This window comes from Rutidosis leptorrhynchoides, unplaced genomic scaffold (genome assembly GCF_046630445.1).
Source record: "Rutidosis leptorrhynchoides isolate AG116_Rl617_1_P2 unplaced genomic scaffold, CSIRO_AGI_Rlap_v1 contig3, whole genome shotgun sequence".
NCBI classification, from domain to species: Eukaryota; Viridiplantae; Streptophyta; class Magnoliopsida; order Asterales; family Asteraceae; genus Rutidosis; species Rutidosis leptorrhynchoides.
The window spans coordinates 65,687-92,225 of record NW_027266542.1 but is presented as its reverse complement, the minus strand read 5'-3'; the positions used below and the strand labels follow the sequence as shown (position 1 = coordinate 92,225).

Genomic DNA, 26,539 nt, shown 5'->3' with positions numbered 1-26,539 from the left:
TTTCCAATCTGATTTATACTGTAGGATCGTATCATATATTCTGGAATAAATGAGGTTTGACGAAAATAGCCAACTGCTCCAGACCCGTGTCCGCAGATACCGTGACCACAGGTGAAGAACCCAGCAGTTTGCAGCAACAATCTCCTTCCCTTTTATTTAATTATTATGTTTTAAATACTTTTTAAAATTACCGTCTCCGTTCCACGAAATTTTAGAATTTGCAGTTTTCGGTTCCCGTTCCCGCTCCACGAAATTTTAGAATTTGCCGTTTCCGATTTCCGTCCCCGCATCCGTATACTTCCCCGATTTCAAGTAATATAGGTGGCCAGTTCCCTACGCTTCGTGTGCTGACAATTGAAACGAGTGATTAATCTCATGACTGTCGGCCGTGAGATACCCGAAGAGACCTAAAAAAATAAATATATCCACATCAACAAAACTTGATTTTTTTTAAACAAATCCTCCTTATTTCCTGTAGATAATTAAATTTTGACAAAAAAAATAATAACATAAGTTATGTATTATATCCGCATGAAATATGGTCGAAATTAGGTCAATTAAGTCAAACAAAGAATATAGGCCTCAAGGGTTGAGAAAAGCCCCTTAATTGAAGGGCATAAGCCTTGACAAGCCCATTGGAAGCTTCCGGTGCATAAAGAGGGCCTGACCTAATTCATGAAAATGACACAGGTCTGGAAAAGGCTGGAGTGCATGGGAAAGGCTTGATGAAAATGGAAAGCTTTGAGAAGCTTCCTAAACAATGCTCTGATCAAGACATAAATGAAAGATATTTGATTCCCTTTAAATAAGGCAAGTGAATCAAGCCAACACCTGATATCACGGAGGCGAAGCAGAAAATGACATATAAGACAAGTGAATATCTGCCTATTAAGGTTGTATTCTGTCTATGTGACTCAGATATGGAAAAATGTATATTCAAGACATATTCATATTCAGGAAAGGAAAGTGATCACGTCAATGCCCAAAACCTTAGGAGAAGATCAGATAGGATATATATGGTAAGTGAAATATTCGCCACTTAGGGCAATATCATGTTCACATACCCTACATCGTCTTTCCCAACTATAAAAGGAGGAGTTATTTCATTCGCAAAGGTTTCGAAAATCAGACAGTTGACACTATACACAAATTTCCTATTTTCCAGACGCCATTTTCAGAACTTCACTCAAGTGAGCTTGCACCCTCATCAACACTAAAGAAGCCTGGGCTCTCGCCCATAAAAGGGAGTATATCAATTCTGGGTCCAAAATAGCTTTGTGGCTGAAATCTTCGAGGAGGAGTAGCCTAGGTTTTTTTTTAGAGTAGACGTTAATCAAGAGATTCATAGGAGTTGTACCACAATCGCATTGATATATATTTCGAGATTAATAAAATATTAATTTCGTATTTTATTTGTTGTTTTAAATTTCGCCTCCTAACCCTAACCCTAGCTGTGTCATTTTTCATAGTCTATAAATTGACACTCCCGATGGGACACTCTTACCCTTCATCTTTCGTTTACTCTTAAGTTTGTTGAAATGGAAATTTCTGGGAACAAAAAATGATCACCAAAAGAGGAGCATATACATAGGCTCTGACACCAAGGTTGCCTCGAATGAGGTAGCAAGATTTCCAAATCCTTATGTCAAGCCAAGAATCAAAATCATTAGGCCTTTGATGACTACACCTCACGTGTATCACACAAGGACTCAACCCAAAATTGGGAAAAATGATTTGTTGACTCCGAGTTCAAATGCTCAGAAGGAAAAGACTAACAGTGAACCTGTTACGCCCACATCCCAAGCGGATGAGGAGTTTCCCCTCTCATAAGGGGAATCTTGATCTCTTCTACAAAAGGGAGAGCGGGTGACCAATGAATTTTGGTGATCTAAGGGGGGCTGTCATATCTTCATTTACTAACAGGTCGGTTCACTTCGATAGGAAAGCATCACCTTATGCTGGTGAAGGTGATAGATTTGCTATAAGATTCGCATCTCATGATGCGTTTGAGACCGTTAATGTAATGATGGTGGGAGAAAAATCGGTTGAGGAGTAGCTGGTCACCTTAACTAAAATGCTAGCTGATTTCATGAAAGAGACCAAGAAAGCAATTGATAAGCTGTCTAAAGGTGCTAGAAAAATCATGAGGAGGAAGATGACCTAACCATGTCTCATTTGGAAATGCCCAAAAAGGGTCACCAACATGCAGTGACCTTTCCTATGGCATCCACTGAGGGGTCATCCGCCTCAAACTAGAATGAAATTATGCGAGAGGAAATGAAGAGAATGGCTCGTGAAGTGATGTTTGAGGAAAAGGATACTTAACTCATCATTAATCTACGAAAAGCCCAACTCAGCCAGAATAGAGGCTTTGAGGTTTCCACCGAACTATCAGCAGCCTCAACTGAAGGAGTTTGATGGGCAGGGTAAGACTACCCTAAAGCAACACATAGACCATTTTGTGGAGACTTGCAATGATGCCGGTACAAGTAGTGATTTGCTAGTATAGCAATTCGTCCGTTCCCTAAAGGGAAGCGCTTTTGAATGGTACATCAACCTCGTCCCTGGATTTATAGACTCTTGGGTTCAATTAGAGAAAGATCTCTTGACCTGCTTCTATAGCGTCCAGCGGCGTATCACAAAGTTAGACCTCACTTCTATCTATCAAGAGGATGATGAACATGTTTTAGACTATGTCCAAAGGTGGAAATCTCTCAATTTAACTTGTAAAGAAAAAATATCTGAGATGGAGGCTATTGATATGTGCAAGAAAGGCTTGGTTTGGAACTTAACACGTGTCCTTTTACCTTTTGAGCCTATATCATTTGAGGAGTTAGTCACAAACGCATACGGGTTAAAGATGACTATTAAAAGTGAAAAAGCTCAACTATACTTTACATCACGATTGGAGGGCGAATATGAAGATGAAATGAGGTCAGAGTCTTCATATGAAAATATATAGGTGAAGCACCTCCTAAGTATGAGTTTAAACTACTAAATAAGCTCCAACCAAATATTGGGGCATTCACCTCCTAAGCACGAGGTCAAACTGTTTAATAGGCCTCAACCAAATATTGAGGCAATCGCCTCCTAAGTACGAGGTTAAACTGTCTAATAAGCCTCAACCAAGCATCGAGACATTCACCTCCTAAACACGAGGTTAAACTATGTAATAGGCTTCAACCAAACATTGGGGCATGCACCTCCTAAGCATGAGGTTATACTGCCTTGATAAGCCTCAACCTAACATTGGGGCATTAACCTCCTAAGTTAGATGTTAAACTACTTAACAAGCCTCAACCAAATATTGGGGCATTCACGTTCTAAGCACGAGGTAAAATCTACTTAATAAGCTTCAACCAAACATTAGGGCATGCACCTCCTAATCACGAGGTTAAACTGTCTAATAAGTCTCAACCAAATATTGAGGCATCCACCTCCCTAAACATGAGGTTAAACTGTCTAATAAGTCTCAACCAAATAATGGGGAAACTACTTAACGAGCTACAACCAAAAATCAGGACATCATCTGGCTTTTTTATTCTAAAAAAGTCACCTAAATCAAGACAAATCACCTTAGTAGAGGTTGAACTATGTACACAACTTGATTCCTTCTTAAAGAGGATACGTAGGCAGCTTGAATTAACACCTCAAGTTCAGTCAGAAAATAAAAATTCTAAAAGATGGTCGAAAGTGAGGACAATTTACCCAAAAGTTAACCTTGAAGAGATGACCGGATTCGACTTCAGGTCATGACCGAAAATTTTGGTTGCACAACCTGATTCTTACATAAGGTTTGGTAACCTGATTTCTACAAAAGGATTAGTGACCTGATTTCAATTCGGGTCAGGAGCATAAAATTTGACTTGGTGAGGCGACCTGATTGCAATTCGGGCCGTGATCCTAAAATTTACCTTGGTGAGGCAACCTGATTCCAATTTGGGTCGTGAGCCTAAAGTTTGCCTTGTTAAGGCGACCTGATTCCAATTCGGGTCATGAGCCTATAGTTTGCCTTGGTGAGGCGACCTGATTTAGATTCGGGTCATGAGCCTAAAATTTGCCTTGATGAGGCGACTTGATTCAGATTCGGATCACAAGACTGATATTTGCCTTGATGAGGTGATCTGATTTCAATTCGGGTCATAAGGCTCAAATATAAAAGGGTAATGACCCAAATTATACATTGGGTAGGATGACCTAAATTTTGAATAAGGAGAGATACCTGATTTCGACTTCGAGTAGACAACCTGATCTTGAATTTGGGTCAAAACCCTATAATTTATCACTACATGGTCTAGGCTTCATGTAAACAACCTGATTTCAAATCAAGTCAAGACTCGAAGTGTTTGCTTAAAAGCCTGATTTTGCATGAAGGTAGGTGACCTGAATTCAATCAAGTTATGGTCACCTGACCTGAATTCGATTTCGAATAAATGACCTGATCGGTTCAAGAAAAATTCAAGTCTTCATAATAAATAAATTTTCCATCTCACTCGGAGTTTGATTCAAAGAACTTTAAGTTTGGGTTTATGGTACACACGCGCCACCAAAATGAAGGAAGTCTCGAGAGACATAAGTATTGGAGGTGATTAAGAAAAAAAGACCTGAATTTAATACATTCTTGATATACATATTTATCTATCTATCTATTTATATGTATAAAGTGAGGCTTGATACGGCATGGGGGGTTTTAGGTAATTTGGACCGTGCCGTCGAAGGTTCCTCCGGCTTAGGATCGGTTAGGTATGTGAAACGGCTCCGTCCTCTTTGTGAGGCTATGCGTCCGGGGCACATAGACTGTCAACCTCGCCCTCCTGACGAGGCCGAAGCTCCCAAAGTCGAGGAGACCTACGGCCTCACAATTGTACAGGTCGCTTTCAGCACTGACAGTCCAAGTCAAACTTAAAGTTCTTCCCTATATAAATACCCTTCACAAATGTCCAAGTAAGCCAAGACTTACACTTAGAGACACACAAGAGATTTAAGGGAACTAACTTACTCTCTCTAGAAGTAGGATCATTCCTTCACTAGACCTGAGATCCACCACGTAGCCGCTCGGCTTCGTGGTAAGCCTCGTAGGCTCGGATAGGCCGTAGACGCTTAAATACTTCTCACCTCCCATTTTTTCCTAAGTCCGATAACCTAACTTGAAGACTGATCGGAAAGAGGCACGTGCTCCTCATCTCTACTACCTTTCGGATCGTGTCAAAACATTGGTGCCGACTGCGGGGACTACGTGAAAAATTACCGTTTCCTGCATCTAGTCTTCATCGAGTTTTCCAGGTTCAAACACACAGTGCCTTTTCGGGTAACTTTCTTCATAAATCTTATAAACTTACCGTTATTGTCTCTTACTCATGAGGATCAAGACCGCAAGTGCCGAGTATGATCTAGAACCAGAAACCGCACCACTTGCTTTTTCCCCTATGACCAGAACCGGTCGTTTCCGGGAGCGAAACCAGAGACCTTATCATACTCCCTTCGAGGAGCAAAACGATATCATAATAAGGCTCGTAAAACCTGTCAGACATGCCAATGAGAAAGCACATGACGATAGTTTGAGTTACTCCAATTCCTCGAGTGGAAACATGCGTACCGCAATCAATATGCGCCTCGCTCGCAGCTCGATGCCTTCTGCTCTGTGGCCTGCTCCATTACCCAGGCGCGCCCAGACTCAACAGCAGCAAGAAGCTACATCACGACCTCATGGTCAGTCCGCCCGGTCATCTAGGCCCGGTAGAGACCTCAGGCACATAATGAGGAATCGTAATGCCCTAGAGGGGTCAGAGTCGTTCGACGATGTACGAAAACTTCTTGAGAGGATCAAAGTATGGAGAATAGCAGAGGATTCTCGACGTCATGCCGACATCTCTCTGCCATATGACATGCGTAGGCTCTGAGAGAGGAACCGTCCTAGTTAGGACAATAGCGGTACCCATAGGCAGTTGCCTCTTCCTCCTCGGCCTCGCTCTCCGCAATCGCCTGGAGGAGCTCCGCAACTCGACACACGCCGATCGCTTCGACTGTTGGAAGAGGAAATCCAACTCTGCGTCCGTGAAGAATTGACTTGAAGGATGCCGCCCCCTCCATCACGGAGCTCGGCCGCATCATACTACAACGCTTTCGCACATGCATACTACCCTTTGCATCAGTTTACCCAAATGTCGGGAATGCCTGCGTACTACATGGCCAACACATCTACGTCTGCACATAGCGGATTTCCAACCGGTTACGCTATTTACTACAATACTACATACGGGCAACCATCTATACCTCCCCCGGCTCTAAGCCGTGCTCCCCCTACCACTAAGCCGAGAATCTCCGCTCGGTCAGACCCCGGTTCCTCCACATTTGATCGCTGGATACGACACACCGGCCCCAAGAGTGTCGATGAAGGGAAAGGCCTTGTTACCGCTGGCCACACTGCAACCTCTAACACAACCCTGAGTTTGTTGGAGGAGGACCTAGAGGGTATCTAGTTTCTGCATTCTGACCTGCTAGTTATCCGATGATGATAGTCAATATGTCAGTTATGAAGGTCTAAGTAGACGATGATAGTTCCATTGACGTCCTTTACTACCATGTGTACCAAGCCATGGCTCTAATGGACTCACATCTGTCACCATCCCCAAGACCGATCTACGCGGTCAATAGGGTTGAGATCTCCGTGAAAGGCCGTATTCGGCTCCCCGTGACCATTGGGACCGGAGCTCATAAGTCCCTGCAGATGATCAATTGGCTGATCATAGATGGCCCTATAGAGTATGATGTAATTTTTGGCAGAAGAGTTATATCGGCTTTCTTCGGCGTGACATCTTTTCTCTATCAAGCCTTTAAGTTTTCCACTTCTAGTGGTATTAGTACTATACGCGGTACCTAGGCCGAAGCCAGGAAACACCTCGCGGCGACCGTAGAGTCAAAAGTGCACAATGGATTAGCCGACCCCTCAGAACGCGCGATGTCCATGCAGTCGAGAGTCATCGCAGCGTCATAAGCATCACATCAAGCCTCTAGACATTCTCCGATTACAGATCACAATGCCCGGGAAGACCTCACTACCCCTCAAGCGAAGCTGGTGCAAGTCATGGCTTCGACCCAAGCCCATCCGGCCCATGCCAAGGAGCCCAAGGAGCCTAATGAGCTCAAATCCGGAGGGAATGCCCCGAGAAAGAGCCAAAAGCCACTGTCTGCCATGCCTGAGTCCTTCTCCACCGACAGTCGGGGTCCGACTTGCCCCAAGGCCTTGCCCTACGGCACCTGGAACGCAAGCATCATTTCTCAAAGGTTAGTGAGTACAACCTTTAAACCTCAGGCTAGTTACTATCCGTAGATTACTATCAACAACATGATGGTTAGGATTGCTAGAACTGGTAGCTATAGACATAGCTTAGAGCCATTATCTCCTACCCCTAGTGTATGCCAGATAGAATTGAACCTGGCGGAATACACCTTAGATATTGGGTTTGATAAATCCCTCAGCCTCGTGGCTTTCCCGACGAGACCAAGTGCCAACCACGACAGATTTAAGGTTGTCGCCAAAATGCTGGATCTAAGTAGCATTGGAAGAGTGGAAAAAGGCACCAATAATGGCAGATGCAAAGGCCCCAGCTCTTCGACACTATCAGGAGGACTTTCGTAGAAATTTCGGAACACCGGAATTTTTTTGAAGAGTTAGGACAACATTTCACCCCTCTTGCTCCTCTAGCAAATACAAGGAGAGAGGAATGTCCGTTTGCTTGCCCTATCATCTCCACCATGGCCTTTGACTCATCGCCAGTCAAGAAAGAGGATCAAGCTCTAAGACTGGTATCTTATGCCGAACAAGCCTATTTAGAGGCTGAAGCTCTCTGCCCCCAAGCTGAGAAATTCGCCTCTGTTCCGGTCATGATCAACATCCTAGGAAATGCTAACACCTTGAGGGGCTCCCAAGCCATAATTGGAAAGTGCCATCCTAGCACCATGGAGCCCACAAGACGTGAAGAAAGCACCGAGTATATGATCGAACGGTTTCCTGCTCGGCCTCTAATCCGCTCCCCCAACAAGAAAAGCATAAGACCTCTGACTCAACCCTCATCGCCGGCCTGGGACAAACCAGCATGTCTATCGAAAGGCACTCGCAACAAACGTCATCTATAAAGGAAAAGCACCCGCCGGTGGTGACACCACAAGTTCCAGGCAAGACCATACCCGAAAAACCCTCGTTAATGGCACCAATACTGTAATGAAATCCTAGTTTCCCGCTCGAGCAGCATGACTCCTCCAACCGGATACTGCGCCCTGAAGGCCGAAGAACCGCATGAAGCCCAGGACACGTCAAGCCGTGAGACATTCCACCCCTCCTCAATGCCGTCCGCCGCCACACTCGACACCTATCACCACAACTGAAAGTCATCCTTGACTAGTACATGATGAGCTTCCATATAACATGGCTCTCCTGGAAACAATCTTATTCGGTCCTGCGCGACATATTTTGTAAGCCCATCCGAGGCACGAAAAATTTTCTGTTAACTATGTGTAAGTCCCATGAGCAGTACCATTCGACACATGTAAAAAATCCTAAGAAAGACGTGGTGAGGCCTCGAGCAAAGGATGAACATAGACCCGACAATCCTTTCGATTGATAAAATTCTTACTGAAACCCACGAACGAACAATTGCAGACTAAACCGCCGATTAAGAGATACGCCCACCCCAGTGCCTCTCTTTGTTCAGGCGATGTAAGGATTCAGAGTCCCACAAAAGGTCAAGATGTTGGTTAAGAGCTTAAGCCACGCCGAACACTTCCTTCAAAATAGGACAAATCCAGCAAGCCCTAAAACGAAAAGGTCAGGCCGAAGGTTTAGTGCTATGACCACACTAAAGCTTCCATATACTTAGGCAAGGATCTTCACTACACCTAAGCAGCAGAAATAGATAAGTTGCCTGTTAAGAGGTACGCCCACACCGACGCCCCTCACGAGACTGCAGAACTAAGAGGTCAAGATGTCGATTAAGAGGTACGCCCACCCCGAGTACTTCCTCATACATGGAAAATCTGATAAGTCCCAGAATCAAAGGTCAAGCAAAAGGTTAAGAGCTACGACCATGCAAATGCTTCCTCATAGGCTAAGATTCCAAATCTTCAAAAGACAAAATCACGGCTAAGAGCCCAAGATCGAAACCTATGATACATTCTATTCCAGACATGCAAAAGTTTTCTAAAGTCCAGAAAGCAAAGCAGAGTAAGAGGTACGCCCAACCCAACAGTAGACATCGGCAAAGAGGTACGCCCACACCGACATTCATCTTGTTTGGACGATAAAAAAGAGAAATTAAGACCTGAGAAACAAAAGAGAAAAATGTCAACTAAGAGCTACTCCCACATCAACGCTCATTCTTGATAAGGCAGCAGTAAAGCCTACAAAGAGGGATAAGACGTTGTCTCGCCAAGATGAATCCGACGCACCCACTATAAAGCAGAAAGGGCTAAGACGTCGCCTCACCAAGATGAAGCCGACACCCCCAGCTAAACAAAACAAAGATTCAGACAAGAGCACTGAATAAGTAAGATGCCGGTTAAGGGCTACGGCCATGCCGTTGCCAGCCTTTGCTTGAAAACAAAATCAAGTCAAGTCCTAAATTAGTAAAGTGAAGCCAAACATCAATAGCACCTAAGCCATCGCCTAGAGTCGAAGGCTCATTTTTTTTGGGACATGCCTAATATAGAAGCCAAAGGCTACGAGCTAGCTTCAGAAAGAATGCAAACCGTCAAAGGCCGAAAGCCATGGGCTGGTCTTAGACAAATATTTCAAGCAACTCCCAAGTGAAATGAAACGATAGCGAGTGTGCAAAACAGAAAGCTAAAGAAGCATGGAGTTAAGCTATTGCACTCATAAGTCAAAAGCCTCGCCGAGGAAAGTATACAAAATTTGATATCTACAAGGCCAACAGGCCGATATCTATGGCACACATGCCAGAAAAGCTAGCAAAAGCTACCACAAGCCAAAACATCCAAGGAATCCCTGAACCTAAATGTGAGCATCTCGAGGAGAACCACATGGAGGTATTTCCGGTGAAGTAAGAGCCTAAATGTGAGCATCACGAGGCTCCATCTTCTTGATAAAGGAGAGAATCAATGAAATCCTAGGCTTCAGCTTTTTTCCTTTCTCCCTCGGCCTCACATCCTTGATCCTCCTGATGGCAAATAGTAGGAGCCACTCGTCTCTTCGCGTCATGATCCACATCGCCACATTCCAAGTAGTAGCTACGGCTTCATTGAACGCTCCCCTGTAAGGATTATAGAGCTTCTTGGCGAGTGCCACATCTAGGAATATACCCTACATAGTTCCTACGACTTCACTGAACGCTTGGGCCTTGTAAGAGTTAGAATATTCATCAGCGAAGTAAGAGCAGCAGTAGCGAAATCCTCTGAGTGCTGATATTTGGCTACGATTCCTGCAGCATCATCCTCAATTTCCACAAGCTACTCGCTCAAGTTTTGTTCTCTTCCTCGAGGTTATACACCTTGGCCAGAGCAAGACGGAGTTGCTCCTCCACATCATCAAGATGGATATGCTTATCAGCTAGTTTTCTCTCGAACTCCTCCAAGCCTTTCTGAGCAGTCTGAAGGGCCCGTCGCTGCTCTTCATGCCTCCTGAGCAGCTCTTGAGCATTATCGACGGCCTCAAGGCATAAAGCCGAGCAAAGTGAGCAAATGAACAACCGATATTCTAAGTAGGATAATGGATCAAAGATAGGAAAGGGAGACACTCACCAGTACATTATGGTAAAAAATGTCATCCACCACCTCATGTAGCCTCTTGGCTCCCAGCTTCGTCAGGTCGTCATCAGATACGACCTTGACCGCCCGCTCAGCGGTCAAATGCATGTCACTTTCCAAGGGAGTCAGGCTTGGTGCATCCTGTAAAAGTTGCCACTCTTTGCCAACTTTGCTTGACACCAGTCTGATCACCGCCTTCTTGAAAAGATCATCCTCGACCCCCTAATTTTGACCTTGCTCGCCTCCGGCTTGGTCTACAGCCCTAGAACGAACTATGGAAGGAGAAAGCCGCCTCTTCCTGTCTTGGGGAACATTAGATGGAAGCTTACCGTCAGAGCCACATGCCTTTCCTTTTCCTGTCTCCCTCGAGAAACAGCGAGCTGATCTAGGAAAGCCGATAGCTATTTTGGCATCATCAACTTCTATAGCTCTACCAGCTGTACAACTAAAAGAAAATGATTAGAAACTCTAACATAATCAGAAACAAGTCAAGATTTGGAGATACGAGAAAAGCAAAGGAGTATGATGCCGAAGGAAGGCAGGGCACAAAACTCCTAGGCTTCCTACCAAAAGAATGCCGAGACATGCCACCTCAATAGACTCGTCTATCTCCAAGACCTCAATTATTGCGCCCGATTTATAGTTGAGCCCATGGGATGGCGCATCCGAACACTCTCCGTAGACGGATCTCCCCTTAGCTCCGGGATCCGAACATCGAGGCTGCCACCTTTTATCTGGCTATGGAGGCCGACCTCTACCCCCAGCTTCGGCCTCGAAATCATAATAGGAGTCGAACCCCATTGGCGATAAGGAATGATGGCATCCTCGGCCTTATACAACTCCTCGAAAGATGAAAGCAGCCAAATTCACCCTGCTCAACCAAGAAACGAGCCCAACCACATCGAAATAGAGGGCAAACCCCTCATAATTTCCAGCTCAGTTCTTGGAAAGAACAGACGAGCTCGTACAACCCCCATATGTCTAGCTTGGTCAATTAAAGTTTTACGATGTGTCGGACTCCCGAATGCCTGTCTAAGAATGATATCTCTTAAGCTAGTTCACCGTGAGACGGGCCACTCAGGCTTCCAATTCCACTCTTAGAAGGAATCTAAGAGCTTGTATGATCATCAGCTGTAACACCCTTCACACCACCGATATCATAATAAGCCGAAGAAATGGAAAAAATCGTACCTATCCGCAATAACCGCTCGGAGTTAGCCATCCTCGACTCCTCGAGTTTTGATGGAAGACTCCATCAACCTCGGCTATGTTACCGCTCTCTCCGAAGTAGGATCATTTCCTCACTAGACCTGAGATCCACCACGTAGCCGCTCGGCTTCGTGGTGAGCCTCGTAGGCCCGGATAGGCCGTAGACGCTTAAATACTTCTCACCGCCCATTCTATCATAAGTCTGATAACCTAACTAGAAGACCGATCGGAAAGAGGCGCGTGCTTCTCACCTCTACTACATTTCAGATCGTGTCGAAACAAGGCTAATAAAAAGGCCTTGCTCAAAAAGTAACTTACCCCAAAATAGATATGTGGTAAGTTAAAAATAAAAAAAAAATGCCAAAAGTGACGAAACCTATAAAATGGGTCACATAGGTGAGTCTAATAAAATAGCCAAGGTTGAGATTAGCTTACCCGAAAATAAATATATGATAAGTTAAAAATCAAAATGCCTAAAGTGACGAAACCTATAAAAATGGATCACATAGGTGAGGCTAATAAAATAGCCAAGGTCGAGATTATCTTACCCAAAAATAAATATATGGTAAGTTAAAAATCAAAATGCCTAAAGTGACGAAACCTGTAAAAATGGATCACATAGACGAGGGTAATAAAATAGCCAAGGTTGAGATTAGCTTACCCGAAAATAAATATGTGGTAAGTTAAAACTCAAATTGCCTCAAGAGATGTAACCTATAAAAATGGGTCACTTAAGGCGAAGCTAATGAAATAGTCAAACTTGAGGTCAGCTTACCCGAAAATAAATATCTGGTAAGTTAAAACAAATTACGTAAAAGGACGTAACCTATAAAAATGGGTCACTAGGCAACGCTAATGAAATAGCCAAACTCGAGGTTAGTTTACCCGAAAAAAAACATATGGTAAGTTAAAATTCAAATCGCCAAAAGGGACGTAACCTAAAAAAAAAATGGTCTCTTAAGGAAAGGTTAATAAAACAGTCAAATTCAAAGCTAACTTACCCAAAGATAAATAAACAGAGGTGGTAAAAAAGTCACCTATAATTAGGCTAAAAAAGGCCTAGCTCAATAGGTAGTTTATTTGAAAATAAATATCAAGTAAGTTAAATCTCAAGTTGCCTAAAGAGACGATGAAATTTTGAAAAAATAAATAAATAATAATATAGGTTATGTATTATATCCGCATGAAATATGGTCAAAATTAAGTCAATTAGGTCAAACAAAGAATATAGGCCTCAAGGGTGGAGGAAAGCCCCACAACTAAAGGACATAAACCTTGACAAGGCCATTGGAAGCCTCTGGTGCATAAAGAGGGCCTGACCCAAATCATGAAAATCGCATAGGATTGGAGAATGCTAGAGTGCATGGGAAAGGCTAGATGAAAATGAGAATATTTGAGAAGCTTCCTCAAAAATGCTCTAATCAAAACATAAATGAAAGATATTTGATTCTCTTTAAATAAGGAAAGTCAATTAGGTTAACACCTGATATCACGGAGGCGAGGCAGAAAATGACATATAAGGTAAGTGAATAATCGCTATTAAGGCTATATTTTGTTTATATGACCCATATATGGAAGAAGGTATATTCAAGACATATTCATGTTCAGGAAAGGAAAGTGATTACGCCAACGCCCAAAACCTCAGGAGAAGATCAGATAAGATTTATATGGTAAGTGGAATATTCGCCAATTAAGACGATATCCTGTTTAAATACCCTACATTGTCTTCCCTAACTATAAAAAGAGGAGTTATTTCATTTGCAAAGGATTCGAAAATCAGACAGCTGACACTACACACAAATTTCTTGTTTTCCAGACGTCATTTTCAGAATTTCACCCAGGTGAGCCTCCACCCTCATTAGCTCGGACTCATGCTCTTAAAAAGGAGTACATCAAAATTTGGGTCCAAAATAGTTTTGTGGCTGAGATCTTCGAGGACGAGTAGTCTAAATTTTGTTTTAAAATAGACGTTAATCAAGAGATTCATAGGAGTTGTATCACAATCGCGTTGATATATACTTTGAGATTAATAAAATATTAGTTTCGTATTTATTTGTTGCTTTGAATTTCGTATGTTAACCTTAACCCTAGCCGTGTGATTTTTCATAGTCTACATTTTCCAATTCTGCAATATAAGCCATATTTGACAGGTAATAAAAATCCAAATTTCAGTTCACTATCAATACTATCAATACGTTTAATTTTGTATTACCATTTTTTAAAAATATATAAATTTTATATGTTGCTGGTATATATTTTAGGGAAGAAAAATTAAATTTAGAGAAAAAAAAAATTAAAAGAACAAATCTTGTATTGTACATTTTTGTACTACATAATACATGCATTTGTATTCAGGCTAAAACGAGAAATAAAAAGTACACCAACAAATGAAAAATTATGTATTACAAAATTCAGTGAAAACCACCTTAAAATCCGCCCCACATTTTCGAAGAAGAAAGATCTGTCCATGACCATCGTCTCAAATTCATAAAATTTCCAAACCCAAATCAATATGGATCACGGAAATATGATGCATGACATGCCAGGAATGGCGTCATCATCCGCGCCGGCGGCGATGAATGAGTCGGAGAAGGAGATGATGCATATGAGCTTCTATTGGGGAAACTATGGCTACATCCTTTTCACAGGATGGTCAGGGACGAGTCCAGGAATGTACGCTTTAGCCCTAATATTTGTTTTCTTGCTTGCAGCTTTAATCGAATGGCTTTCTCATGCTCAATTGATCAAATCTGGATCTAACAATTTCGTCGCTGGAATTATCCAGACGGTTTATGCACGCAATCAGGATGAGCCTTGCTTATTTGGTCATGCTTGCTGTCATGTCCTTCAATGTCGGAGTCTTGATTGTTGTGATTTTAGGACATGCTGTTGGTTTCTTCGTTTTTGGCAGTCGAGCTACGAAAAATTCAGACGACAAGCCGCTCAGTTATGGAAAACATTCTGATCTTCCTCAGATGAGTTGTTGATGTATCGATCGACGACTCAGATCTCATCTGGGTTTTTTGTTTTCACCTGGTTGTCATAATTTAATTACCCCGACAAATGTGGGTTTCGAATATGAAAAAATGTGATAGAAAAATAAAATAAGATAGGATAGGATGTTATGAGTCGATCAATCTCTAATTCGATCATTCTGAGACTGCTTTATCCGAAATTTAATTCCTCCAGTTTCTATCAAATTAATCCGGTCTCGAAAATCATGCAACATGAGTTTCATCTATGAGACAATAGGCATAATTATGCGGCAATCTTTACATACTGAATACTACATCTTTTTCAAATAATTTATTTTTTTATTTATTTAAATTCATTAAAAAATTAATATATAAATATAAATATATGGATTTTCAATGAATTTAAAAATAAAAATGACGTAACATTCAAATATGGTAAGAGTACTTAACACCAAATATTGTGTACGATGCGTCGAATTATTATTAGGATTTATTAGACAGAAAATAGCAAAAGAGGCAGAGGATGGTATAAACAATAAAAGCCATCATTTTTATGACACATCCTCTTTTATTTCACCCTTCTTTATTTTTAAAATTTTAATTTTGAAGTTTTAAAAAGATTTTCAGTCTTACCTTGTCTTCCCTTTTATTGGTCCTAATTCCTACATTCTTTTTCCTATCCTTTCTTTACACCATTCCATAACTAGCGAGGGAATATTGAAAGGGCATATATAGCATAACTTTTCGTTCGACACAGACCCGATATTTATCCCGGTCGGCCGTGTAATTAATAGGTCCATTCTTGAGGAAGATGAATCTCTTGATGAATATTCATTGTCGGCACCGACGTCCTGCTGTCGTCTTGCTCTTTCTGTGCATACATGTTACTTCTGCCTCCCTTTAAATCATCTACATCCAAAATCAAATCGACGGCCCCATGAATTTTCTTTAGAAATCAAAGTATATTTTTCGGCAACCACTAATAAATAAATATCATTCCTAATGCAAATCTGAATGAGATTCGATCGAGTCAAGATACAAATTAATCTACAGTACTAGGAAGGAAGTTGAGAATATACTATTTCGACTAGAAGAATCGGATCTTGTTGTGGCATCCACTTTGTCAAAGTGGAGCTTTAGAGCGTGGACCACTCTCGCAGGTATAAGCACAGTGGAACAACCTGATCAGATCAAATCAGAACAGGATATAAAAATGTGCATCACATTTTCTACAATAGGAATATAAAAAGCTCAATTAGGAATATTTTTCTACAATTGTAAAAGCTCACAAAGGAATATAGTTTTGAACATGAAAATGATAAATGAACTCATTATTACTCATTCAACTCTCAACTCTTCAGAGTATGAGTCCATGGAATGAGTTTAAAAATTAGGCTTCAGTTTTGAACATTGCTAGACTACAAAAATAAAAAAGAGAATCTTTCTTGTCGTTGGGGGTATTTTTGTCGATTTTTATATCTCTCATCATTTCTCTTTGTTCTCTTTTCGTCCTTTAGAACGACTCATATAGTTTTTTCTTTGAATTATATTTGCAAGCACAAGTGAACCAAAACAAGTGGGGCCAATAAGGAAATGATTCGATTTCAGATTAGTTGAAACGTTATAATCAACTATTAGCGATAAAAAGGAATCTATCTACGATCTAAATAGCAAGTGGAATCCTAAAGAATCAAAACCAACCAACCAAACAAACAAAGCTATTAAAGAATCAGAAGAAAATTTTCCAAGTTAATTATTGATCACAATATGTGATAGGTGTGAAAGTCCACTTTAATACACTAACCACTACAAAACAACTAAAGGGGGGGAAGATAAGCACATGACATAATATATAGTCTTCCCCCGACAAATCAAATACTAAAACTTTACGACAAAAATGTAAAGCAACCATGAAAAGAAATCGCTAATCTAATCGAGCACAATAAGACACGTTGGCCAAATGATTATTCGGGTGGAATTTTATTATAGGATTAAATTCTTCATGGATGCGAAGATGACTATCATACCGTATAATCAAAACCTAATAAGAAAATAGTAGTAGTATGTTTGTTTACTTGAAAAGGAAACGATACCTGATTTCTTGCGTGATTCATTCGAATCGCCCCGCTCCACGCGGCAAGAACACTCCAGTCCCACCTGAACCCGACCCGTTTAGGAAAACGGCTCTCATCCCCGACCCAACTGGCATCTGTTGTGGTCTCCATTGAACGTTGTTTAAATTTCTAAGTTGTTGGTGCTTGGATTCTAGTTTTGGAGACTCGTTGACCAAATTTTTCTTGTTCATAGCTTGCTGCTTTTTCATAATCTGCTCTTGCTGAAGACATTGAAGTCACAATTAAGAAAATTGAAATCAAAATTTAAGAAAGTAAAATAACAGAGCGAATACTAACTTGAGTGGCTCTGATTTGTTCTCAATGAGAGTTTGATTGGACTGCAATCCGACATATTGGTTACTCACTGAAGCAGAATCATAGCTTGTCTTAAAAAAAAAAAACCAACTTCAGATTTCATTTCAAAACGAAAAGGTCGAAATTTCATGTTGAAAAGATAATAAAGATGTCACCTTTACTTGCTTTTCATCGTCTTGAAACATGTAATGAGTCATCTGGCGAGTCAACTGAGTCATGTATTCGTCGGCATCTTCTTCTTCGCTACTCTCTGTTTCAGTCGAACCCAGCTCGGAGCTAGAATCATACGAGCTAAAGAAAGATGACATGTTTTCCGAGTAGGAAGGAGACAACAACCATTCTTTGTTTTGTCTGTCGGCAGACATCATTAATGAAATTAAAAGCTTTCAACTCAAAAAAACAGAGCTTTTGCTTAGAAATTCAGATTTTATTTTATTTTATTTGCAGTATTGCTGGCTGAAGTATTCCGAATTGTGTCACTCTCAGAGTGACAAAAGGAAGTAAAGATAGGATTTGGAGTAGAGAAAGAGAGTTTATGATCGTGGCAGTGATCAAGTGTTAAGGTTTGGGAAATAGAAAACAAATACACAAGTATATATACAAGTAGTTATTAAAGACAGGGTACTTGAAGTCCTGTCTAGGTGGGCTTTTGGTGAAGCTGTTCTGTTGTGGGTTTATTCGTTGGACAGTTAATTTGTTGGTTGCTTTGTTTGCTGCCGTCCTAATACTCAAACCTGTCCTAAAAAAAAAAACTTTATTTTGAAATTAAAAAAAAAAAAAAAAACTTTTGACAATCATTCATGGTTGAATTTTTTTAATAAAATCTTAAATACAAACCACACGCCCCACTATCCGCTCCGTTAAAGTCAATCATATGACCTTACAATGGAAACTTATTCTGTATACATCCATGTACTAATGTATTCTTCCGAGTTCCCAAATACAAATAACGTCATAAAATATTATTGAACAAATTGTTTTTATCCAAGTAGTGTATATGAATGAAGATATCAATTTAGGAGTTAAATATACAGATTAATAATTCTAATGTCGAAAATAAAGCAATTAATTTGGCGGAGTATCGAAACAAGCTCAATCGATTAATAGCGGAGAAAGTCCCATTCAGCTCAACTTACAAAATTTGAGCAAATGAAGTTAGATAGTACCATTTTTGTATTTGAATATGTGAATTTTTTTTTTTAGGCATGAATATGTGAATCTTAGAAAGACATTAATTTCTAAATAAATCTTAAAAAATAAAACAATCTCTCTAAAGACGGATGGAAGAATAGTCCCTTACAAATAGAAAGTCAACGAACGTAGTAAATTTCTTATTCTTTTTTCACAAAGAGCAAGTCAATGAGCTAATCCAAAATGAGATCATCGAAAAACTCACTTAAAGAAAAATCATTTTACGAGAAGAGTCGAATTTAAGGCATGTTCCACTACATTAAAAAAGAAAAGAAAAACCAAACAAAAGGTCTGTTCCACTTTTGGCTCTTCAATTATTTTGTAAATTTATTTCTAGAAGAGAGAATGATCTGTATTTGTATTTATTTATGAGTGGAGGTGGGTTTAGTTGAGGTCACGTGGTCACATAGTCAACAGAGTCAGCTGATGATATGGGACTTGTTGAGCTAATTTTATGCCTCACAAATTCACAATTGGAGAATGCAATTCAAACGAATTTATAAGATATTACCCCATCCCACTTCCGCTACATATTTTTTAAATATAATAAAATATAATATAATTTGATCTAAATAAATAATAATGGAACAAATTGCAATCGTTTCATCGAAAAAAAGTTTTGCCTCTTGCATAAACAGGAGATTTAAGAACTAACAACGAATCAAAAATAGACATAAGATAAATTTAATTTTTTAAATTTATTTATGTTAAGAGTGTGTTTGGTTAATAACACACTATTGAAGTTCTTTTTTCTCTTTATACATAAATATTAGGACCGTTTGATTCAATGGATTAGTTTTATGGGATTCGAGACAGGTTTAGGATTAACACCGGACTAGGATTCGAGTTTTGGATTAAGAAAAACGTGATTCCATTTAGATGGTGGTGTTGAATTCATAGAATTAACGTCTTGAATCATGTTGAGCGTTTGGATAGCAGAGTTTATTCATGGGATTTATAACACAACTACCCATTTGCCCTTGAACGTACCGTTTTGATCTACTTCTTACCTTCACGATTACATTACATATTCAATTCTATCTACAAACACAAACCATACTATTTTACATTACATATTCAATTCTATCTACAAACACAAACCATACTATTTTACAAGAAATCCAGTCTTTCATACACTAATTTATAAAACCGAGTAAACAAATAAAGTCTAAACAACTGAATTGTTTTTTATTTACATATGGCATTTCGATCAATTAGGAATCGAACATATGCTTCATTTTTCTCCGGTTTGACTGATCAATACATGTCCATGCCCATCCTTCATTACCATTATCAAGTTCAAGGCTGGCACCCACTAGTCCAAGGTCTTGAAGCTTTCCATCTTGACCAACTCGGCCTGCAAAAAACAAACAAACATTTCAGAAGACTAGTCATTAGAACATTATTTAGCAAGTTGAAAGAAAACCCATAAACAAGTATACAATACCATGATATCTATTTTACGCTTCAACATCTTCTCGTTGAAGCTCAAATGAGAACCTATAATGCCAGTAAGGTTCCCCAATTGCTGGTTCTGCACAGTAAAACTGTGGCGTCCGCATTTCGACCCCTCATGTGGGTCTAGTATGGGGCCCGTTGATACCTTCTATCATCTGTGGAATTTGGGCCCTAGCCATGCCTCATAACCTGAACCTGCTTAACCTGAAGAAAATATATATTTTGTAGAAATCTGTAAGCTATATGCTTAGTGAGGTTTTCAATAATCATTTATCAACACTTAAAACTATTTCAATTTTCAACTTTTGATAACATATTCAATATTCACAGAATATTTTAAATCAATCAATCAGTTGTTTTAATTTGATATATACCATATCAAATTTTAACACAATATGAACCCAACAGTGAAAATCAATAACGGATCAAGTTACGATAGCTAGTCGTAACAATCCTCCCTACGTATGTGAGAACCTATGCCAGGAACTCGACCCTACTAGACGCTGAGTAACAGTCATAGTAAAATGTACAGTCTGATCAGAGGTACAAGACTGTCCATAATCTGCCTTTTGAATAATAAATACCACTTGGGTTGAACTTAGACAACCGTCAACAAGTGGTGGAATTTTTTATGGATTCTTATACAATTTTATTTCAATAAAGCAAAATTTGCTTTAATTTATTTGAAGAATATTTTCTTCAGTTTTTTATATACCAAAATTTCTATTTATATGTATAATATTATGTCGTATATAAATGAGTTTAAAACAATAAATAGATGTTATACAACATAGTATATATTTAGCAAAAATTTAAATTATCACATAATGAAAAATAACTCACCTCGAAATAATTGTACGCCCGATTTTACATCAACAAGTCTAACGACCTGTTAGAATTATCAAAATTAATCAATCATCTAATTAAATACATCATAGAAATATTACTCGTATTAAGACGGTCGCTCTCGTATTCTACGACAGTATTTTATCGATTAATCATTTTAAATATAACTTTTAAGACAATTAATTCATAAAAAATATTTTCTATATGAAAAATATTTTAATAAAATCAAATTATGATAATGATTAATCCAAAATAATTTATTATTATATGTACACATTTATTTTAAATAAATACCAACTTCAATTTATTAATTGACCAATTATATACTTTAAAATCATTTAAATAAACCATAATTTAAGTTTTATTAAATCTGATTACTAAACTACAAAATTTTTACAGAATTAGGTCTGGAATATTAACATTAAGCTATTGTAAAAATTTGATAGATTTAGATCGGATAGAAATGATTTTATTAGGTTCGGAAGATAAAAATATCCATTTTAGGGTTTCAGTTTAGGGTTGGGAGTCAAATTGGGGTGAGTGAACCGTATTTCGGACCGGGCTGCATGAATAGTGATATTAGGCCGAAGGCCCAAAACGCAAGCACTGGGCCGACTCTCTCGACCCATCCGTAACTACTAACTGCTTGGCAAGACTGTAAATATTTCCAAGTCCGGAGGGTAAAATAGTCATGTAAGAATTCTGACCAGTTCAACTCAACTATAAGACCGACTGACCGAATCGGTTCAATCACAATTTCCTTTCTTCTCCGGATAACTCTCTCTCGACTCTCTTCTCTGTAACTCGTCGCCGTGTCGAATCCGGCCCAGAATCCGAAAATTGTGGTCGCATCGATGGCGGACGAGACGCTGGTCACGATTCTAAGGTTAGTTTTGTTTGATTTTGTTTAATTTGTCTTCAATTTTGAATTTGCGGATTCGGTCACAAGAACAAATTTTGGGGTTTTGCTCAGATTTTTTATATGTTGTTCTACAATGAATTCTAAGCTTTCTAACGTAGTCTTTATTTTAATTCGACGTTAAATTTGGCTTGAAAATTTACCTCAAAAATTTTGTTTGTTTGCTGAGGTCCGATTCGGTTTGGAGGAAGTTAACGGTAACGAGGGAAAGCTTTTTCTCTTCTTGAACATGCTGGAAATCGGACGGATTGGGCTGAATTGACTCGAACAGTCACTAAGTTGACTCGGTTGGGCTGGCTCAGTGAGTCGACTCGGTTGAACAAAGCAGACAAGTTTCTTTCTCCCTAATTCTTCCTTATTGCTAAATTTGTTTGCTGTTAGGATTTCGATTTTGATAGTATTAGCTAAATTTACAAAGTTTGAATTTGTACATTACTGGTAATTGTACAGTTTGGATTAATGTTATACCTGATAGGATTTGTAGCTTCGAATTTGATTATTGGTAGTTTGATTTGAATGCTTGGATGGCTGCTTTGATCTCTGCCCGAATATCCTATTATTGGTAAAAATTGAGTGTTTGATTTTCCTGTAAGTTTTCTGTCACATGTTGAACGAATAACAACATGATCTCTCTAGTTTTTATTACCTTGCATGCTGTCGATTTGGAGAGGTTTGGTGGCATTTTTCTACCGACAAGAGTTGAAAATTCATTAGAGTAGAGTGAATTGTAGAGTTGGCTAGAAGAAGATGTCTGATATAAGTCGTGGAGCTTGGTAGGTGGCGGTGGACTTTATTGTGTAATGACCAAAAGTTTGTATTCAGTCAAATTTTGTTAGATTATGTTGAAATGAATCAATAGCTTATACGGTCAAGGTTTGAAATTCCTAAGTGTATGATGTAATTCTCCTTTCCTCTTTATACATTAATGTGTATTATGAATTGTAATGTTTTAGGTTTGTGGAGTGTGAGTTGTATAATCAATTGATGTATTTTTGTGTATATGATCATTTTAAATATTTTTAGTTTAAAGTTTAAAAATCTTAATGTTGTAATTTGGACTTTATTAGTTATTTGATAGTAATATTTATTTGTAATTTTTAAATTTTATTTTGTTTAATGAAAGTTTTTGACATTTAATATCAATTTTACAACGTTCAATTTATTCATTTCGCATCTACGCTCAACTCAATCTAAAATAATTGAAGAAAATTTTATCGCTCTTCTAACTCGTTTCGATAGCAAATTCAACTTAAGAATTTATTTAAGCGACCATTTGGCTCAAATTCAATTAAGAAAATAAACGTGGATCGTGGTCGTTACAAAAACACTGCTTCATGTTGTTGTTGAAACTCCTTCACCTCGCTTGGCAATCAACCCGCTTCTTCTTCCTCTGTCTAAAATATTTTCCCAGCCCATTATCCACCAACTTCTTCTTAGCGTTTTCAGCATCAATTAAACCAGCATCCATTTACTTTTTCTTACCTTCATTTTCAATACCATCATCCTCCATTGTTGGAGTAGAGGACAAAGGAGGGTTTTGTACATCTTCTTAGACATGTGGTTATTCAGTGCTAGGTGGATGGCGTGCAGGACTTGGTGGATGGTGTGGAGGGCTTGATGGCAGTTCTTTACAAGTTGATGTCAGCTTTTGAGGTGTAAAAAGCACAATAGCTCTCTCGTTGTTGGCATTTGTTTTCTTGTCCTTGGAGGCAATTGCTTTCTTTGGTTTTGTTGGTGGCTTTCTTGCCATTGCTGCCCTTGTTCTTGTTGCTAGTCTAGTTAGAAGCTTCTCTTCTGGACTTGCCGGCCTAATTCTTGATGATGCTCTTGTTCTTGTTGCTGCCCCAGTTATTGTTATTGATGGTCCAGTTGGAGGTTGTTGTAGATGGATGGAAAATTCACTTAACTTGGTTCACTATCTGCATAATAAAATCAATTGAGTAATTGAAAAACATCAATTGACATGCATCCATCAACATCTTCACCAATAAATAGAAGTTTAATTAATTATCAAAATCAGTTAACATGCATCCATTACTAGGTACATTAACATACAATTATTGACTATTTGAACAAGACCATTCCACATTAGTACAATCAAAATTAAACAAGATCAATTGGTAAAATCGACTACAGTTGAGTTTGAATTTTAATTTCAAGCAATCTGAATTAACATGCAATTATTGATTATTTGAACAAGACCATTCAACATCTAGTACAATCAAAAATAAAAAGATCGGTTGGTAAAATCGACTACAGTTGAGTTTGAGTTTTAATTTCAAGCAATCTGAAAATTTGAAGTGCAGAAACAAATCCGTACCAAATTCCTTCGAAATGGGTTGTCGTCCTCAGCCTCGTTGTCCAAGAGAAAATTTTCATTCGTCGTCGGTCAATTTTGGCCGCCTTCGTCGCCGTCGATGGAGGTTTCACAAGGGTTTGGAAGTAGTTGAAGAAGAAGATAAAAGGAGTTATTATAACAGGAAGAAAGAATTCGAAACATAAATATCGATCGACGTGGGCATTTTATGTTTTTAATAAAAATATGTGAGGGCATAACTGTAACTTTTCGTCAATAATACACCCCACCCCAATTATTAACGAAGCCTCTTGTCATGGGTATTCGAGCAACTTAGACTTCGCGAATCTAGCATCCAAACGTGAGTATTAGCTTACTTCAGCTTTGCAAAACCCAATCTGCTCCTGAAACACGCAATCCAAACGGCCCCATTATGTGTTAATTATTATATCCTATAATGGATTTGTAAATTCTAGAAGGTCATCATCAAATGCGATTATAATATAATTTTATTAATGTCCTATTTTACCTAACCAAATACACTTTTAGCATAAATAAATTTAAAAATTCAAATTTTACAAGATGTCTATTTATGGTTCGTTGTTAGTTCCTAATTTTCTTGCTTACGCATGAAGCAAGTTTTAACCTTTTCATCAATAGATGAAACTAAAAATAAATCGAGGATCAGAAAAGAGTGAAAATCTATATATGATGAGGAAGAAAATTCTCAAAAACAGAATGAGAGAGATCTTCATTTTTCTGGGTTTTAATTAGAATACCATTAAGTGTCATATGGAATGGAGTACAAGAAGCCATTGAAGAAAAAGAAGAAAAAGAAACGCTTCAATTCAAAGTAAAAATAATTTTACTTGTGAAATATACTGTTGTTGGAAATCTTTCTATAGCAAGTAATGATGAAGAGTTTTAAATTTATTTTACGATTTACAGAAACGTGTTCCTATATAGAAGTGATTCTATGTCCTTAAGGAATTATCACCCCCACTATGTTGCTACTAATTTTATGGACGATATTCCTCTAGGATTTTAAGGAAGCACACGAAATTCCAAGATAGCAAACCCTTATAATTTACTAAAAACAAAACTAAAGAAGCCTTTGAAGTTTAGAGAGGAGATGAAATAATATTGAGTTAACTTATAATTGTTATATATGTTGTCTCATAAAATGATTGTCAGAACACTTATTTATAGTGTTTGACTAAAAAGTGATGACTTTTCACTTATATCCGTCCTACCTTTTGATTTAAATCAAAAGGACATAACTTTAACAATCATAACTCTCCAGGAAATTTTGTTTAATCTCTCCTCAATACTTTTACTTGTGGGATAAGCTATTTAATTTAAACACAAACTACTTTGAAATCTAAAATTCCAACAATCCCCCACTACTTTGTGATTAATTATCTAAGTTTAAGTAGTTGTGCATATAGTAAATATCTTTCGATTTAAATTTACTACTTGTATAAACCCTCAAACCTTACCGAATTAAAATGGTTGGAGCGAAGTCCATTGAACCATCAACCCATATGATAAGGCAGAGAAGTCTTATACACACTCATACTCGTCCTTAGTCAGGCTTGTTTTTTAGTGTTCACTAAATTTACTAGCACCATTTAAATGTCCATGTGCTAATATCTGGAATCATAAAACACTTAACAAAGTTCAATCTAACTTTTGACTAGGAGCGGCACCACTCCATTGTGTTTTACTTAGGTGAAGTTTTGTAAGACAAGTCCTAAAAGACTTAGTTAGTTCTTTGGTCTGCACTCCTTTACTTCAATAAGAGTGTTCTATACACTTACCCTCAGTTTTACATAAGTGCTATATATTTTCCTAGCACTTGTTCATCCGTCATAAAGTAACTTGTTTTTATCTTTTGAACCTTTGATGTTGCGATTCTAGATCAATACGAAAGGTAAGGTTCCCATTACTTTATAACTAGTTATATCCTTTGAAGATCCATAGCCAATGTTGTTCACATGATCATGTTTTTGGCTAATGGTTTAGTAAACGAGTCAACAAGGTTGCCTTTTACATAAACAATTTTTATGGTATCCCTCAAATTATAGCTTTTACCATCACAGTATATTTCGACGATTGGCTTGATTGTGGCCACAATGCTCAATTATTATCATTTTTTTAGCCATTTTATCTCCTTCTCTGTAGTTATAAGAATAATAATTCTTTCCAAGTGGAGTTATACCTTATTTATTTTAATACCAAAGAAATAATATGTCCACCGATCTTTTAATTCATCTTTCATGAAATTTCTTTTAATTGTACACTTATGATTCACCTAAGCGTCATTATTGATTTCTTTCATCCAATATTGCTTGATAATTAAAAATAATCCTACGTTCTTTTATCTCCATGAGATATCCAGAAACTTACTTTTGTTCATCATACTAGATTATTTACACAAGAAAATTTTATATATACT

At 38.5% G+C, this 26,539-nt stretch overlaps 1 pseudogene; it reads left to right on the top strand.

Moving 5' to 3' along the window:
• The first annotated feature begins 14,479 nt into the window (after positions 1-14,479).
• Positions 14,480-14,954, top strand: LOC139882691 (copper transporter 6-like; annotated as a pseudogene).
• The last annotated feature ends 11,585 nt before the right edge of the window (positions 14,955-26,539 follow it).